We start from the raw sequence: 17933 nt of genomic DNA on the forward strand, positions 1-17933 counted from the left end.
TGACTGTGACCAGGGGACAGGCACCAGGGATGGGAGTGGAGGAGCACCACACGTGAGCATTTCCAGGAGTGGTGGAGTTGTATAACGCTACACACAAACAAATAAATGTAAAAATGGATAAATGTCAAATAAGGTCTATGTGACACAGTAAACTACAATGTGCTGAGAGTAAATGCCTCTCCACCTTCTAGTTAAGAGCAAGAGAAACACCAAATGTCAAAATCCTAGATTTGACTTTTGACTAGAGCTATATAAGATGACATTGGGTAGAAGCCAGCTAAAAGGAATGAGACTACAAACTAGTTTTACAACTTCCTGCTACTCTGTGACTATACTGATATGAAGAATACTTTTAAAATCAAATTACAAAGATGTTAGGGTAGACGTCCAAAAGGATGATAATAACAGTATCTGTAAAAATTCACTAGGGGAAAATGAAATGGCTCAGCAGGAAAAGCCACTTGCTGCCAAGCCTGAGGACCTCAGTCTGATCCACAGAAGGATAGAACCAACTTCTACAAATTGTCCTCTGACCTACATACTTACACTATAGCACATGTGAGCTCTCACACACACCAAACACACCTGCATATATACATACATACATACATATATCATACATACATACATACATACATACATCTTACTGTTTTAAAAAATACGGGGTGCTACAGAGACAGCTGAGCGATTTAGAGCACTTGCTTTTGCAAAGGGTGCAAACCCCAATCTCAACACCCACGCTGGTCAGCTTGTGACCACCTGTAACTCCAGCTCCAGAGGATTCAGCTCTGGCCTTCTGCGCTGTGGCCAAGATCTACATGCAGACACAAATATACACATACTTAAAAATGCTTTCAAGCAAGTACATATGTAAAAATAAAAATTCGTTGGCCAAACTGACATGATGGGTTTCCATTCTTCCTATAACCTCCTTACTTCACTATTTAAAATTTGCTGAAGGTTTAAAAGTACTAAGAAACAGTGGGATGTATTTTTTATTTTATTATTATTTTATTTTAAAAGTAACTATAAATAATTTCAGGACATGTTCTGGGTCCCCAAAGCCCATCAGGAATTAAGCCAGGACTCCTCAGAAGATGATGTTCAGAGTCAATATTGTGGAACGGAATACCTGCCCATCCAATTGCATGCTGTTCTTTCTGTTTTTCTCTTTGGTTAATTTCCATGAAGAGGGTCATGTGTTCCCACCTGAAGACCTCCAGGCGTTCTCAGCTGTCACTTGTGAACAGCTTCTTCCTCCCTCTGCTCTTGCCACATAATGGGTGCTGGCAGCTTTTCACTGCTGTGCTGGCAGCCCCAGGCTGTGAAATCAGAACAAATAACCTGAAATGTGACACACCTGGCAAGAGACAAAGGGCACATTTTTCACTAAGTGTTAAAATACTACTAGGACCATGGATATACTTTTGAATGGAGACAAGTTGTAGAAATGACACCCCTTGTACCATATATTCTGAAAACAAGCATTCTTTCTACTATAATTTCATGTGACTTTTAAAAATGTACATTATTATTATTATTATTATTATTATTATTATTATTATTAAGTGTTATGTTTTTAGTAGTATAGGCTGGGCATGTAGCTCAATTTTCAGAGTGTTCAGCTAGCATTCATGAAGCCCAGGATTCAGTCTCCAGTGTCACATGAACTGAGGATTGTAGCACACGATCTTGATGTGATCCGTGCAACTTAAGAAGTGGAAACAGGAAGATCTGACACTCAGGTCATCCTTAACTAAATAGTGTTTTCAAGGCTAGTGTGAGATAAACATTATACTATACATATATTATCATTTTGATATTGCTATAAAATTCATCTACAGTAACCATAATCATAATGCCCCACTTCTGGAAGTTTGAAAAGAGAGATGGAGAGATAAAAATCAGAATGAATACAGCAAGCCATGGTGGGGGACTGCTTTTAATTTTAGAAATAAAGGGAATATAAAAGAATACCTTGCATCTAAATTTTTATTATCTAAGTTGTAGCTTCTTAAAGATAATGAATGTGTCTCACATCTTTTGATTGTTAATAGCAAAATAGATCTCTGAGCACCCTGGAAGACCCTGTGTCACTAGCTCACACAGTTTCTGCAGTCAACACCTCCAAGCACAACGTGCCATGATATAATTACCTCCTGCACAAGTCAGCCCTTGGGAACTCAGTTGGTGCCAAGCACAGAACACCAGCAGACAGACATATGGTCCTCCCTCTCCCTGTGTGATATTTTTATTCAGGAATTTCTATGCAGGCCCTGGGTTTTGGCTGCTGCATTCCTGAATCTGTCTTGTGAGGCCTCTTTGCTCACAGTAACTCATAGAAGCTGCCATTCGAATATAAGAAAAAAAATGATTCATAATTGAGCCAAATAGAATCATTTAATGGACCTAGCCCAAGGGATATCAAGCTCATTTTATGAGCAAATTTAATGAATTGTAGTGAATGTCCTCATTTGAAAATGATGTGTGTGTTTGTGTGCCATAAAGGTGCTTGTCATCCCAGGCTCACGTGGGAAGGGACAATAGGGAAACCCTTCATAAGGACTGCTTATGAAGCTAGAATTTTAGATAGTTAAGCATTACATATGGATCTTAAATAAGAATAATGAGATACATAAATCTAATACACATGACCCCCAAAGGAGGAGTCAGCAAAAAAACAAATTACATGTACCAAATTATTATGTTCTTCTTACAAGCTTTCTAGTTTCAAAGTCTTCCTTTTTTTTTCAATTAAAAGAAAAAGTTTCTTGTCTGGCCTTGTGGCTCATACATATAAACCCAGCACACAGGGTTAAGAAAGAAGGGTTGCTGTGGATTCAAGTCCAGCTGAAATTGTAGAGTAAACTGTGGGCCAGCCCGACCCATGCAATGTAAAATAAGACCTACCTCAAGACAAAAGAGAGTTAGGGTAGAGGTGCTTAAGTGTGATCAGATTGCACTATGTATACCTATAAAAGTCTCAAAATAAATTTAAATTTCAAAACACAGTATATTATTAAAAACAGAGGAAAGGGGAAAGAGGAAGAAAAAAGAGAGTGCCAATATACACACAATAAAAAATATATCCTTTTTTAATTTAAGAAGAATTAAACAAGTGAAAAGAATTTCTTCCCTTTGGTACTGAATTGCAATTTTTACTCCTAGCGGAGGCTTCCCCAGTGTCACCACCACCACCACCTTCATATATTTGTGTTCTTTCAGCCTGGCTCTACAGTAACTTTCAACGCATGGTCTTCTGCCTCTGACATCAACTAAAACGACACCACCACCACCACCACCCCTTAAAAAAAATCAGGGATTCTTACAGTAACTTACTTCACTGAACTAAGTACCCATGGGGGAGATCTATAAGAATACAATTGCACAGTGTATTTTTACGGGTGGTAATGACAGAACAGCCTGGAGCAGTCATTTCTCCACCTTACGGGAACACCAGAGTTTCTGGAAATCATACCTGATGGAGTATGCAGCACCTGCAGGTGAGTTCAGTACCTTCTGCATCCTGTTCTGTGCTTTAGGAAGCTGGTTCTGTGATTGCCTTCCTGGACTCCCAAGCTTCTGCTGATTCTTATTAATGAAACAAGATGCTGGGAAGAAAAAGTTGCCAGATTTTCATTCTCTGTAGGGTTGACACTTGGTGCTCCTCAATTCTTTACTGCTTCTGCGACTGTTTCAGGATCTTGAGATAGGAGTGCACTATCCAGCATCCAATAGTTACATACCTGTGACAGGCTACCTTTTTATACAAGGCGGGCAAAACCTAGCTAACATCTACCAAAGACAAATAAGGGCATATGCTGGAAAGTAAGGGCTGAGGTCACGTACTGTAGTTTCAAAAAATGTTATTTGACATGGGCATTTAAAATGTGTGGTGTGGGAAAACAGTGAGTGGGAAGTGGAACACAGTCAGTAAGAAGTGTGTGGACCCTATCATGAAGGGCCCTGTGTTCCATGGTGAAGGATGAAAAACTTTCCCAAAAGGCTATGAGAAGATGAGCCATGTGAGAAGAGAGGAAAGCATCAACATTTGAAGAAAGCGGGTATCGAATATCGATTGTCTTAGTCAGGGTTTCTATTCCTGCACAAACATCATCACCAAGAAGCAAGTTGGAGAGGAAAGGGTTTATTTAGCTTACTTCTACATTGCTGTTAATCACAAAGGAAGTCAGAACTGGAACTCAAGCAGGTCAGAAAGCAGGAGCTGATGCAGAGGCCATGGAGGGATGTTCCTTACTGGCTTGCTTTCCCTGGCTTGCTCAGCCTGCTCTCTTATAGAACCCAAGACTTCCAGCCCAGGGATGGTACCACCCACAAGGGGCCCTATCCCCTTGATCACTAATTGAGAAAATGCCTCACAGCTGGATCTCATGGACGTACTTCCCCAACTGAAGCTCCCTTCTCTGTGATAACTCCAGCCTGTGTCAAGTTGACACACAAAACCAGCCAGTACATCCATACATTTAAAAAGTTTGTAAAATTGAAAAGGCACATTTCAGTTTCATGCTTCTAGAAGCCAACAAAAAATGTCCTGAAGTAAGAAAATGTTTAAAGATACCTAAAGTGACCCACACCACAGTTAAGACCCATTTTACCTAAGCATTTTTATAGTGTCCTAGGAAGCTGACTTTGATGGAAAATGGCAAAGAAAAGAAGAAACCAAGGGAAAGTGTCTCATTATTCTTTAAAGACAGTTCCATAGAGGATGTTAACTTGGTTACTTTGAACCCAAGAGAGAGCACCTTTTGTGAGCTAGGGCCTGGGGAGATAGTTTAGGAGATGAGAGTGCTCGCTGCACAAGAGTCAGTACCCGAGTTCAAATCCACAGCACAGACACAAAAAGCAAGGTGTGATCAGGCAGTAGTAGCACATGCCTTTAATCTCAGCACTCAGAAGATGGAGTCAGGTGGATCTCTATGAGTTTGGGATAAGCTTCATCTGTAAACCAAGTTCTAGGACCAAAAAAGTAAAGGGTGGCTGTGTAGACTTTTATCAGCAGCACAGGTAGAGGGCAGCCAAGAGGATCTCTGTGGCTTGAGAGCTCCTTTCTCAAAAGAATAAGGTGGAGAGTAATAAAGAAGGATACTCAAAAACACCTTTTGGCCTCCACACATGTGCACACTCATTCATAGATATGTCATGTGTATACCTACAGATACATATACATGCAAAACACACACACACACACACACACACACAAATACTATATACCCATATACAGAGACTGCTGTGAGTTTGAGGCCAGACTATATAGAAAAACTGTATACTGACAAGCCAATCTGGTCTGAAGACCTTGTTTCAAGAAAAGAAAAACATCAAAAGAGGAGAAACAGGTGAACACTGGTTTTTGAAATCATACAACATTAATGGTCTTAATTCTCCAATAAAAAGACAAAACTAACAGAATGGATGCAAAAAAGTTTCCATCCTTCTGTTGCATGCAAGAAACACACTATGATAGCAAGGACAGATATCTCTTCAACGTAAAGTGATAGAAAAAGATATTGCAAATGAACCTAAGAAGGAAGCTGATATATAGCCATTTTACAACCAATATTAACTTCAAACCAAAACTAATCAGAAGAGAAGGGAAGGAAACTACATACTCATCACAGAAAAAATGCACCAAGAGAACACTGCAATTCTTAACATCCATGAACCACATAGATGGACACATAAGTTCCACTTGTAGCTTAATCATATTGATCCTCACACTGTAAAGTGAGAGACTTCAATACCTCACATACTGCAACAAACAGATCATCTAGAAAAGAACTAAACAAAGAAATGATTAAGATGACTGAAGTTACAAACCAAATGGACCTAACAAATATTTATAGAACATTTCACCATAGACAGACAGATAGATAGATAGATAGATAGATAGATAGATAGATAGATAGATAGATAGATAGGTAGGTAGGTAGGTAGGTAGGTAGGTAGATAGATAGATAGATAGATAGATAGATAGATAGATAGATAGATAGATAGATAGATAGACAGATAGACAGACAGATAGGCAGACGGATGATAGATAGATGATAGATAGATTCTTTCTTCTCAAGATCTCATGGAACTTTCTCCAAAAGTGACCATATACTCAGACCCAAAGCAAATCTCAGCAGATGGAAGAAAATTGAAATAACATCATGCATCCTATCTGGTCCTCAAGAATAAAGAGGATATCAACAACAAGAGAAAGAATAAACACTCAAAAACTGTCTTCTGAGTGGCATATAGATCGAGACATTAAAGACTTCATAAGGATCATTAAATTAAAGACTTCATACAGTTGAATGAAAATAAATACACAACTCACACAAACTTATGATACACAGTGAAGATGGTTCTAGTCTTCATTGTATTCATAGCACCAAGTACCTACACACATAAAACAAAAAAATAAATAAATAAAAAATGGAAAGAGCTCATACTAGTAACTTAACAACACATCTGAAAACTCTAGAGAAAAAAAGAAATCACACCCAAAAATAGTTGACAGCAAAAAATACTTGAACCCTTAACTGAACTTAATAAAATAGAAACAAACAAAAAGGAACAGTACAAAGAATCAATGAAACAAAGAGTTGGTTTTAAAAAAGAAATTTCAGTAATATTAACAAACTCTTATCCAAATTAACTAAAAGGGCAAGAGAGTATCCAAAATAACAATATTAGAAATTAAAAGAAGATACCACGGAAGGTAAGCATAAGAGCATACTTTAAAAGCATATACTCCATCAAGTTAGAAAATCTAAAAGCAATGAAAAATTCTCTCAATACATACCACTTATCAAAGTTAAATCAAGAACAGATAAGCAATTTTAACACTCTTATAAACCTGAGTGAAATAGAAGCAGTTATTAAAAGTCTCCTAGTCAAAAAATAATGGGAGCAGATGGTTTTATAGAAGAACTCAACCAGACTTTCAAAGAGAGTTCATGGCAATACTCCTCAAATTATTCCATAAAGTAGAAACAGAACAAACACTACCCATTTTATTTTATTAGGACATGATACCCTGATACCCAAACCACACATAGTCCAAGCAAAGAAAGAGAATTATAGAACATTTTCCTTCATGAACTTAAATGCAAACATTCTCTATAAAATAGTTGCAAACAGAATCCAAGAATACATCAAAAAGATCATCCATCATGATCAAAAATTCTTCATCCCAGAGATGCAGTGATAGATCAACATATGCAAAGAGATAAATGTAATCCAACATATTAGAAACTGAAAGACAAAACCACATGATCATTAGATGCAGAAAAGAACTTTGACAAAATCCAACACCACTTCATGATGAAAGGTGTTGAAGATATTAGGCATACAAGGAACCCAGCTCAATATAATAAAGGCAGTTTAAAGCAACCCCAGAGCCAACATAATGAGGAAACATATAATCAAAGCAATTCCACTAAAATAAGGAACAAGACATTATTGTTCACTCTCTGGATATCTATTCAATATAGTACTTGAAGCCTTAGCTAGAGCAGTAAGACAACTGAAGAAGATCAAGGGGATATAAGTCAAAAAGAAAGAAGTCAAATTATTTACAGATAATCTGACAGTATATATAAATGACCCTTAGAATTCCACCTGGGAACTTCTACAGCTGATAAACTATGATCAAAGTGGCTGGAGAGAAGATTAACTCACACAAACCAGTAGCCCTTCTATAAAGAAATGACAGACTGGGAAAGAAACAGGGGAAACACCACCCTTCACAAGAACCTCAAATAATGTAAAATATCTTAGAGTATCTCTTACCAAGCAAGTGAAAGACAAGTATAATAAAGACTTTAAGCCATTGAAGAAATAAATTGAATAAGATATCAATTAATTATGGGAAATAACTCACATGCTTGTGGAATGATAAGACTAGCATAGTAAAAAATAAAGAAAACATCTAATAAAAAAAACGAATAGCCACTGTGGCCTTATCTAAAAGAACAAAATTAAAGCACCAGATATATACTTCTAAAGAAATTGTTGAAATAAACTGCTTGCATATGGATATCTGCTTAAAATTAAAAAAAAAAAAAGAATGTCCATCATAGCAAGAGGAATCTACAGATTCAATGCAATCTCTGTTAAAATTCTAGCACAATTCTTCACAGATCTTGAAAGGACAACTTTCAGCTTTATATGGAAATACAAAGAAAACCAAGAATAACTAAAACAATATTGAGTAATAAAAGAGGTTCTGGAAGGCTTACCATGGCTCAGTTTCAAGTGGTGCTATAAAGTTATAGTAATAAAAACAACATTGGCACAGAACAGATATGTTGATCAATGGAACTGAATTGAAGACCTATGGACAAATAACCTTTTAAAAAAGAAGCCAGACATACACACTGGCAAAACTACAGCATCCCAACAAATGGTTCTGATCAAACTAGATAATGGCATGTTGAAGAGTTCAAATAGAGCCATAGTTTTCATGGGGTGGGGGATTCAGCTCCAAATGGACCAAAGACCTCAACATAAACCAAATACAATGAATTAGATAAGAAGAAATGGGGCATACCCTGGAACTTGTTGACACCGGAAAAGTCTTTCAGAACAGAGAACTGTCATGATGGGTATTAGTACTTGTGATCAAGACTTCATGAATGCAGCTTCAAGAAACTGAACAGCTTTTGTAAAGCAAAGTACTATTTGGACAAAGTGGAATGGAAGTCTTACAGTATGGAAAAGTATTTTTGTCAAAAGTATATCTGACAAGGGCCTAATATCCAAAATATATAAAGAACTCAAAAAAAAAAAAAAACCCAAAAACCTAGATACCAAGAAAACAATTAGCCCAATTTAAAATATGGGGTACAGATCTAAATGGAAAATTCTCAAAAGAAGAAACTTAAAGGGTAAGAAATGCTTAAAGAAACACTCAACATCTTTAGTAATCAGGGAAGTGCAAATATAAACTATGAGATTTTATCGTACACCTTTCAGTATGGCTGGAAAAGTAAAACAAGTGATGGTTCATGCTGTTGAGTATGTGAGGTAAAGGAAACATTCGTTCATTGCCCGGTGGCAGTGCAAACTTGTACTACCATTATGGAATTCAATAACAACAATAATAACAACAACAAAAAACAAAAAACAAGGCCCTATACATTCACATGATCAAAGCCCATATGAACTCACAGAGACTGTGTTGGCATGCATAGCACTTGCAAGGGGTTGTACCAGATCTTCAGCATATAAACCATACCTTCCAGCTTAGTGTTTTATAGGATGCTTGTGTGTGTGAAGGAGTGGGTCTCTCATTTTCATCCATTCTCTTGGGCTCTCTTCCTTTGGTTAATTTGTTTTGTCCAACTCAGACATGTCAGTTTCTGTTTTATATTATATTTTATTTTATTATTATTCCTTAGAAGCCAGGGGTTCTTTGTTTTGTTTTGTTTGTTTTATATTTTTGTTTCTGGTTTTTGTTTGTTTTTTTGTTTTTTTAGTGAGAGTCAGACAGGGAGTAGGTCTGGATGAGAGGGCAAGTGAGAAGGAGCTGAGAGGAGCAGAAGGTAGGGAAGCCATAAGCAAAATATATTATGTGAAAATACTATTTTTAATAAAAAGAAAAACATTCAGAAAGCCAGCAAAAATGTTTCGTAGATTGATGTGAGGGGCTGCCAGTCTGCAAGCCAAAGTTGGAGCCCAAAGGTTTCATCAGTCTGAGTAAAAGAACTAACTAGAATGTGGTATGAAATAGTTGGACAAAAATCAAACCTTAATTGTAGGAAAATGGAAGAAGCTCCCTCGGAAATGAACAGGTAGGACAAAGACGGAAGCGTATCCTCATGAGTGATGACTCAAGGGAGGGAACATCAAGACAGAGGCAAAAAAGGAGCAGAGGGTGACCAGGAAAGACACTGATGGAACCAATGGCAGAAAGCAGGAATCTCAGAAGAACAGCAAGATCCTTATTGTGTTATGTTGAGATGTCACCTCCAATTGCCTGCCAAAGAAGACAGGATCCTGGAAGCTCTCTAACATCAAACAGAGACGAAACAACCATTGAAAACTTGAATAACCAAGTTAAAAAAGAAAGTTAAGTGTTTTCTACTTCCTATTTAGCTATTGCTAAAAACAAACATTTCTGGTCCCTCATGCATTATTTTTATCTGAACACATGTGACTATAGGATTATTTTTATACCATATATGTATGTCCATATTTTTATACCTAGAAGAATGCTTCTGAATGTCCAGATCCAATTTCTTCCCTGAGAAAGGAACAGAATGGCATAACTGAATATAGGACTTTTAAAATAAATGCACTAGAGAACTATGTGCAGAGCTTACAATAGAGTACTTGCCCACTGTACAGGACAGTCTGGGGCCAAACACATCGCAAAGAAAAAAGACAAAGGAATTTCTATGACATCCATCCCAGATTTACAGAATCTGATTAACAGGGTCAATTCTGACACTAAATTCTCCTTTGGGAAATTGACCCTATTAAGCAAAAATCACCTTTACAGGGTAGCTATAAAAGTCCAGTATGTGTACAGTTGAAACTTCAGTTTGCATCACCAACAGTACAGAGAACAATGAAAACAAGAACAAACAAATTACGAATAAAAATAAAAACTGCATCTGACTACAGGGGAAATGAGGCAAAGAGAGAAAACAGGAAATGTCTGGTAGAGTCGAGAGGATAGTAGGTAAGGCAGGTGGGCTGGCCTATTTATGAGGAAGGTGAAGTCAGCTTTGTTGCACAGAAAAACAAATCCTGAAGCACTGAGCACAGTACACAGCTGCAGAACTAAAGACAAACAATGGCTTTCTATTGTCCTCAGTGTTCTGGAATACAAAACCCTCAACAGGAACTTCAGTCAGAGAATATGCCACCAACAACATGAAGTCATTTTGCCCTAGGATTTGTATTTATATATCTTCTGCAATAGACAGCTTTAGGGGGAGAAAAGAGGGGTTTGAGCACTTCTTTGTAATGTAGCCTATTTCTGGGAAAGGGTAACTTTTATGTCAGTACAGTGAGGACCACTTGGCTTATGTCTTATTAAACATTCTCTAAAATATCATACCTTTAGCCTCGGAGAGAACTCAGGAAGAAGAGTAAGGTAAGCAAACAGGATCCTTCATGTTGATATTCTGGTTTTAAGACGGTAGCCTACAGAGCATGGGCTTGGTAGAAATCCACACAGATGAAATTACCTAACACAGTCTGCTGATAATAAGCTTTGGGCATCCATCACTTAGATCTTTATCACAGGATGAAGCACAAAATCATAGGGGAGTAAACGCACAGGAATCCAGTGACCTAATTTCTCAGCCTTCTCTGTCACAAGCCATGGATGCTGCACTACCGTGCCTTTAATCCTGATACTGGTCTTCTTTGTCTGCAGCTAGAGGAAATGATCCCTAAGTTACTATCCCCTAAGTTCCCCTCATCTCCGATAAGGAGTTCCATGCAGAGTGTGAGGAGCAGTGACACTGGGTGTTTGCATTTATGAAGCTACAGCTTCTAATTAAAGAGCCAGGCTTATCTCTATAGACTCAATTATGTATATAAACTCATAACACATAGAAATATATTGCAAGATTTCTCATGAGTACAGGTGGTAAAATTATTAAAAATTTCAGCTTCCACAAACTAATGCATGATGTGCATGTCATTTTGTTGTTGTCTTTAAGTAAAGGAACAGTTGGCATGTGGTGTCTATGGTCAAAGTTCTTTCCCATCTCTCCATGACCTCAAAAGCTGTCAGAGTGTCATACATTCCAACGTGTCTTATATAAAGTGATACACAAACCCAGACAGGAAGTTCAAATCAGACTGGTGTGGAACAGGAAGACTGCACACAAGAACAGAAATGATTCAATATGCAGAATATTATTATGTATGAATGCATATGTACATGCGGTTGCAGGTGCATTCATATGTGTATTCATGTATGGAGGTCAGAGGTCAAGTTTGAATATCTTCCTCTGTCACTCTCTACCTTATTTTGTAGTTTTTATATTTACTGTATGTGTGTGTGTGTGTGTGTGTGTATGTGTATGTGTGTGTGTGTGTGTGTGTGTGTGTACACCTGTATTTGGGTACCTTCAGAAGCCAGAAAAAGATGTCAGGTTCTGGGCGTTGCTTCCTTTGTAGCTGTGGTTGTCTGCATCCAATGTGGGTGCTAGGAACCAAACTCTGATTCTCCAAAAAAGCAGCAAGCACTCTAAACTGATGATGTATCTCTCCAGCAATCTCCCCACTCTTATTTAAGATGTGATCTCTCAGTGAATGTGCATCTTGAGTTTGCCCTTTCAGCTAGACCTTCCAGAAAGCAATTTGTCTTTCCCTCATCATCTGGTCTCCATTCCTACCCCAAAGCACTGGGGTTATGGAATGGATGTATGCTACTATAACATGCCTGACTTTCAAGTGGTTGTTGGGAATCTAAAAGTGTGTATAGGAGGCTCCAGATAAGCCTCAGATTGCAGAGTGCTTACCTGGCAGGCTTGAAACCATGTACATTGTCTTAGAATTGTGGCATGATTAAGTAAATGCCTACTAGCTATTTTTTGTTTTTGTTGTTCCATTGCTGTTTCCAACATCAACAAGAAGCTTTAGTGAATGACAATGACAGTGTATAAACAGATCATCAGTTCCCCTTGGAGGATCAAGAGGATGCCTTGTGTAACATTATGATTTTATGAACACTTTTGGTCATGTAGAGTTTTCCTTTAGGAGATGGTGTGCCGAGGACACTAGAAAATCTTTTGGCGATGTTCATAGGGACAGTCAAGCTTGGCTGTCTTATTCAGTTATCTCTTTCTAGCAGATATGTAAGGGAAAGTATGAGTTTCCCAGAGCCTTCAGCAAATCACCAACAAGTGGGTGTGTCCTGGTAGCCTCTTGGAGGACAAATATCCCAAATCAAGTTATCAGCAGGAGCATGTCTTTTCTAGTGGCTCTGAGCAAGAATCCTTGCCTCTTAAAGCTTTTGAGAGTTGTCATTTCTGGGCTAGCTGCTGAATGCCTTACTGTCTTCCTCTTTGCCTTGCATGGTTCTGTTCCTGTCTTGTTAGCTTCTAAAACTACCAGCCATTAGATTAACAAATTTCTTTAATCCAGAATTAACTCTTGTCAACCATTCACATCTGTAAAGACCTCATTCCTAAATAAGGAAACACCTTGAGGTTTCACCTAGAAAAAGAAAAAGAAAATATATTTTTGTGTCTTTCTCCTAAAGCCTTGTTTGGCTTATTCATAGCCCTACACATTACCTTGGATCCCAGAATTTAGAGTCTGGTGCATAAACCAAGCACATGATTGTATATGGTATCTGTGACCAACTCAGTGAGCTCAGAATATTGACTGCACTCAGAGTAGTGTGCTAAAGGTGGGTCAGAGTGGCCCACAGGAAGTGAGCAGGGCATATCTTCCCAACTTGATGTTGAGGAACGTCATATGGTTAGTTGCAACTGATTGTCATGGGAGTAGTTACAACACTGAAGTGGCAAAAGCTGAGCTTCTGTTTTGGTTTTGGTTTTGCTTGTTTGTTTATTTGTTTGTTTTTTTCTGGAGAATCAGTTTGCTAACATAGCTCTGAATAAAGCCCGACGGCCTGTGTATCCTGTGATGAGTTCCTCCTCCTCTCTAATCAGTCAGCTTTACTGGTCATCAGCAAACACTGGTCCCTTTCCTACATTCCTTCCACACTTACTAGGTGAAATTCTTCCATAGTAAGACTTGTTTCTTCTCCTTGTTTAGTTATTCATTCAGGTAATTTTTTATCTTTTGAAAGAGCCTTAACTATTTAGTAGCAAATTTATATTCACAGTCCACTTGAGTTAATATAATATATTGTAACCAAAATTCATGTTTTGGAGAAAACCCAATTAGTGTATGATGGCATATTGTTATATTAATCCATTTGTGTTTAAACTATGGACTGGAGTGTATTTCAGTTGTTTCTACCATGAACCATTTAAATAGGTCATTCATCGATCGGACAGTATGTAGCTTTTCTTAAGGATGATCTGTACGATATATATTTGTACCTGTTTTGTCAATTTGAGCTGAGCATACCCACCAACTGATGTAGCTACCCATTCATGTGAGTCTTGATACAGTGTAACTATAAACACATAACACAAATATAAAAACATATCTGGAGGTCAAGGATATCTGAGGCCTTGCCCATTATCCATAAATTTTATTACCAAAGGATAATAAATAATATGGTCATGTCAGAAGCCTGAACATGTAAAAATATTTTCTGGGAAGGAGTATTGAATAGAGTCGGGCAAGGAAGGGAATGAGGGGAGGGGAGGAAAGAATAATAGTGAAAGAAAAATTAAAGGAAGAAATAAGGGATGGAATGAGATAAGGAAATATATAGAAGGGGGAGGAAAGGGAGAAACGGATAATGGCAAGAAATAAAAACTAAAGACAGGAAGGAGGAATGAGGAAGGGGTGGAGAGGAAAAGAAAAGGACAGGAAAAGGGAAAGCCAAAAGTTGTTTTCCATCCTAACTATGACTCATACACTAGACTATCAAATATGAGCAAAGGATTTCCACATCAAACACATATTTTAATACCATGGAAATAGGCCTTCCAAGCTCTCTCTGCCTCCTTGAAGTGCCAGTGTTTTCACCCTCCTTGACATTTCCTCCATGTCACTCTTTACAACTTGGGCTTTCTGGATATCTGTGGTTGTGCTTGGTAGGCCCACCCAATTTCCAAGCTACACAAACATTTTTCGCTTGCCAATCCTTGCTTGAGATTTAACTTCAGAAGAGCACATTATCCCTAAACAAGCAGCCTTTGTGTTCATTTGTGTTTCTGCCTGGCGTTATTCCTTTGTGCTTCTAGAACTACAGTCAATATTGCAAATGATATTTTCCATAAGCATGAAAACTTGATAAGAGCAAATAACCTGGACAATTTTCAAACATTTGCAGGAGTTAGTTTAATTATAATCTTTTCCTCTATAAATACAAACTGTAGAAATGATCCAACTGTACAAATGAGCCTTAGTTTCATGTAATTCAATGGTAAATGAATTTTCTGAGTATTTGGCAGGGGCCTTTAAGAAAACAAAACATTCTCTAACATGAAATCTGAAGTGATATCTGCAGGCACAATTGTGTCAGGCTTTATTCTGCTGTGCACAGCAATATAGATCACCATGTTATAGACAGGCATACTAGTGGATAAACACATGCCTAATGGTCATGCCCTGGAAAGTTTTAAGCAGAATGTTTAGAAGGTTTTAGGAATGTAGTTATGGCTGAAACACAAGTTGCAGTTTTAAATGTGAGATTCAGGATAAAGATCTTCGACAAAGTGTCTTCATGAAAGAACTGAGTTGTGTGAGCAAGGCATCTGGGGAGATAACATGACCAAAAGGATCATATGAAGTACAGCCCAAGGCTAGAGTAATGGTCAGGATGAGATAAATAATAGGGAGCATATGAATAGTCACTGATGATTGCGAGAACTTAACACTGACTGTAATATGGTAACTTATGAAATCATGTCAAGAAAGGAATTAGTCAAGCTTTCAAGTATGTCCAACCCATGGCCCATGGGCCACATAAAGCCATAATGGAATATCTCTAAATGTAGCCCAACACAAAACAAAACTTTTCTTAAAGCACTATGATATTTTTGTGAAATACTTTGATAACTTGAGTATAAACTTAGTAGATGACAAGGATTCACTGCAATGTTGAAAGTTAAGACATACATGGAAGAGCCTATGTCTTAAACCAAGATGAAGGAAGTGGCATAGCAAGAAAGGTTCAGGTGCCTGGCCTATGTTGAGAGGATTTGCTGACTTACCAGCTCAAAGATCTCATTTAACGTGACTCAGCAAATAGAAACACAAGATGACCAACAATCATCCAGTATAAACATGGGTAGGGTGAATCAAGAGAAAGTCCAACTTCATGTATGAAGATGGAAAGTGTGTGAAAGAAATATCCATATTTTTGCGAGTTTTATCTTCTTTTTTTTTTTTCATGGTTTTCTTATTTTTTTATTTTATTGGATATTTTCTTTATTTACATTTCAAATGTTACCCCCTTTCCAGGTCTCCCCTCCAAAAACTCCTATCCCACTCTCCTCCCCCTGACTCTATGAAGGTGCTCCCCCATCCATCCTCCCATTCCCAGATTCCAGCCCTGGCATTCCCCTACACTGAAGGAATTCTATCAGACCTTCAAAGAAAACCAATACCAATACTCTCCAAACTATTCCACAAAATAGAAATAGAAGGAATACTATCCAGTTTGTTCTATGAAGACACAATTACGTTTATACCTAAACCACACAAAGACCCAACAAAGAGAGCTTCGAACCAATTTCCCATATGAATATCGATGCAAAAATACTCAATAAAATTCTTGCAAACTGAATCCAAGAACACATCAAAATGATCATTCACCATGAACAAGTAGGCTTAATCCTAGGGATGCAGGGATGATTCAATATATGGAAATACATCAATGTAATCCACTACAAAAACAAACTCAAGAAAAAAAAACACATGATCATTTCCTTAGATGTTGAAAAAGCGTTTGACAAAATTCAACACCCCTTCATGTTAAAAGTCTTGGAAAGATCAAGAATTCAAGGTCCATACCTAAGCATAGTAAAAGAAATACACATTAAACCAGTAGCCAACATCAAACTAAACAGAGAGAAACTTGAAGCAATCACACTAAATCAGGGACTAGACAAGGCTGCCCACGCCTTCCCTATCTATTGAACATAGTACTTGAAGTTCTAGCTTGAGCAATTAGACAACAAAAGGAGATCATAGGGATACAAATTGAAAGGGAGAAAATCAAAATATCACTATTTGCTGATGATATAATCCTATACTTAAGTGATGCCAAAAATTCCACCTGAGAACTCCTAAACCTGATAAACAACTTCAGCAAAGTGGCTGGATATGAAATCAACTCAAACAAATCAGTAACCTTTCTATACTCAAAGGATAAACTGGCTGAGAAAGAAATTAGGGAAATGATACCCTTCACAATAGTCACAAACAATATAAAATATTTGGGTGCGACCCTAACTGAACAAGTGAAAGATCTGTACAGTAACTTCAATTCTCTGAAGAAAGAAATCAAAGAAGATCTCAGGAGATGGAAAGAGCTCCCATGCTCATGGATTGGCAGGTTTAATAGAGTTTCATCTTCTTAATGTATGAGTCATGAGGCAACTTAAAGTGAGGCAGATGTGACAAATATGGTGACAGTAGAAGGCTCCTTAAAATGCCAGGACCAGAAGCTAATTCAAAAATCAACTTTTTGATCCCGATATTTACAACAGCACTCATCTGTGTTGGAGAATGGGTTATGCTTTCCTGCAGCCATGGTTCATGAACACTTGGAGTTGCATGTGTTGTTAGTTCACAGAGCAATCAGCAAACCCTTCCTGAAACACCTCACCTCCAACTCAGTTACTGGATGTTATGAATTTCACACTGTTACCACATACACCGTACTCTGATCATAATGAAACTTTAGCAGTTTTAGTAAGGAAAAGAATAATTTTCCTGTCATCAGTTCTTGACATGAAAGTATCAATTTACCATAGCTTTGAACATTGTTATGAAAGAATGTTGATTTTTAAGATGTTATTTGAGATACCAACTCGAGTTTCAGAAGGAAAAAAATCAATAAATTAATTTTGGCTTGGAATTAGGGCAGAGTTTCTAACAATTTCTGAAATGGTCCAAATCACACTTCTGCCATTTTGCACTATGTATTTATGAAAAGCAGCAATTCAGCATCAATGATTATAAAAATAAATATTAATCAACTCTGAAAAATATCAAGGGTGTTCTGTGTCGCACAGCATCAAATATCCAGCCAAGATTTAATTCTTTGTATAAAAGAAACATATACATCACAGTATATAAATTTGCCT

At 37.5% G+C, this 17933-nt stretch overlaps 1 long non-coding RNA gene across 2 annotated transcripts in view; it reads right to left on the reverse strand.

Annotated features, from left to right (window-relative positions):
• Positions 1 to 985: 985 nt before the first annotated feature.
• The window catches only part of LOC116081893, a 59069-nt gene continuing 42121 nt past the window's right edge, over positions 986 to 17933 (reverse strand). For both annotated transcript variants that reach the window (XR_004115074.1, XR_004115072.1), the window contains exons 4-5: positions 3479 to 3611; positions 986 to 1322 (exon numbers count right to left, since the gene is read on the reverse strand). This is a non-coding gene — a long non-coding RNA (uncharacterized LOC116081893). The remainder of the gene's footprint in view (positions 1323 to 3478; positions 3612 to 17933) is intronic.

This window comes from Mastomys coucha, unplaced genomic scaffold (assembly GCF_008632895.1).
Source record: "Mastomys coucha isolate ucsf_1 unplaced genomic scaffold, UCSF_Mcou_1 pScaffold7, whole genome shotgun sequence".
NCBI lineage: Eukaryota > Metazoa > Chordata > Mammalia > Rodentia > Muridae > Mastomys > Mastomys coucha.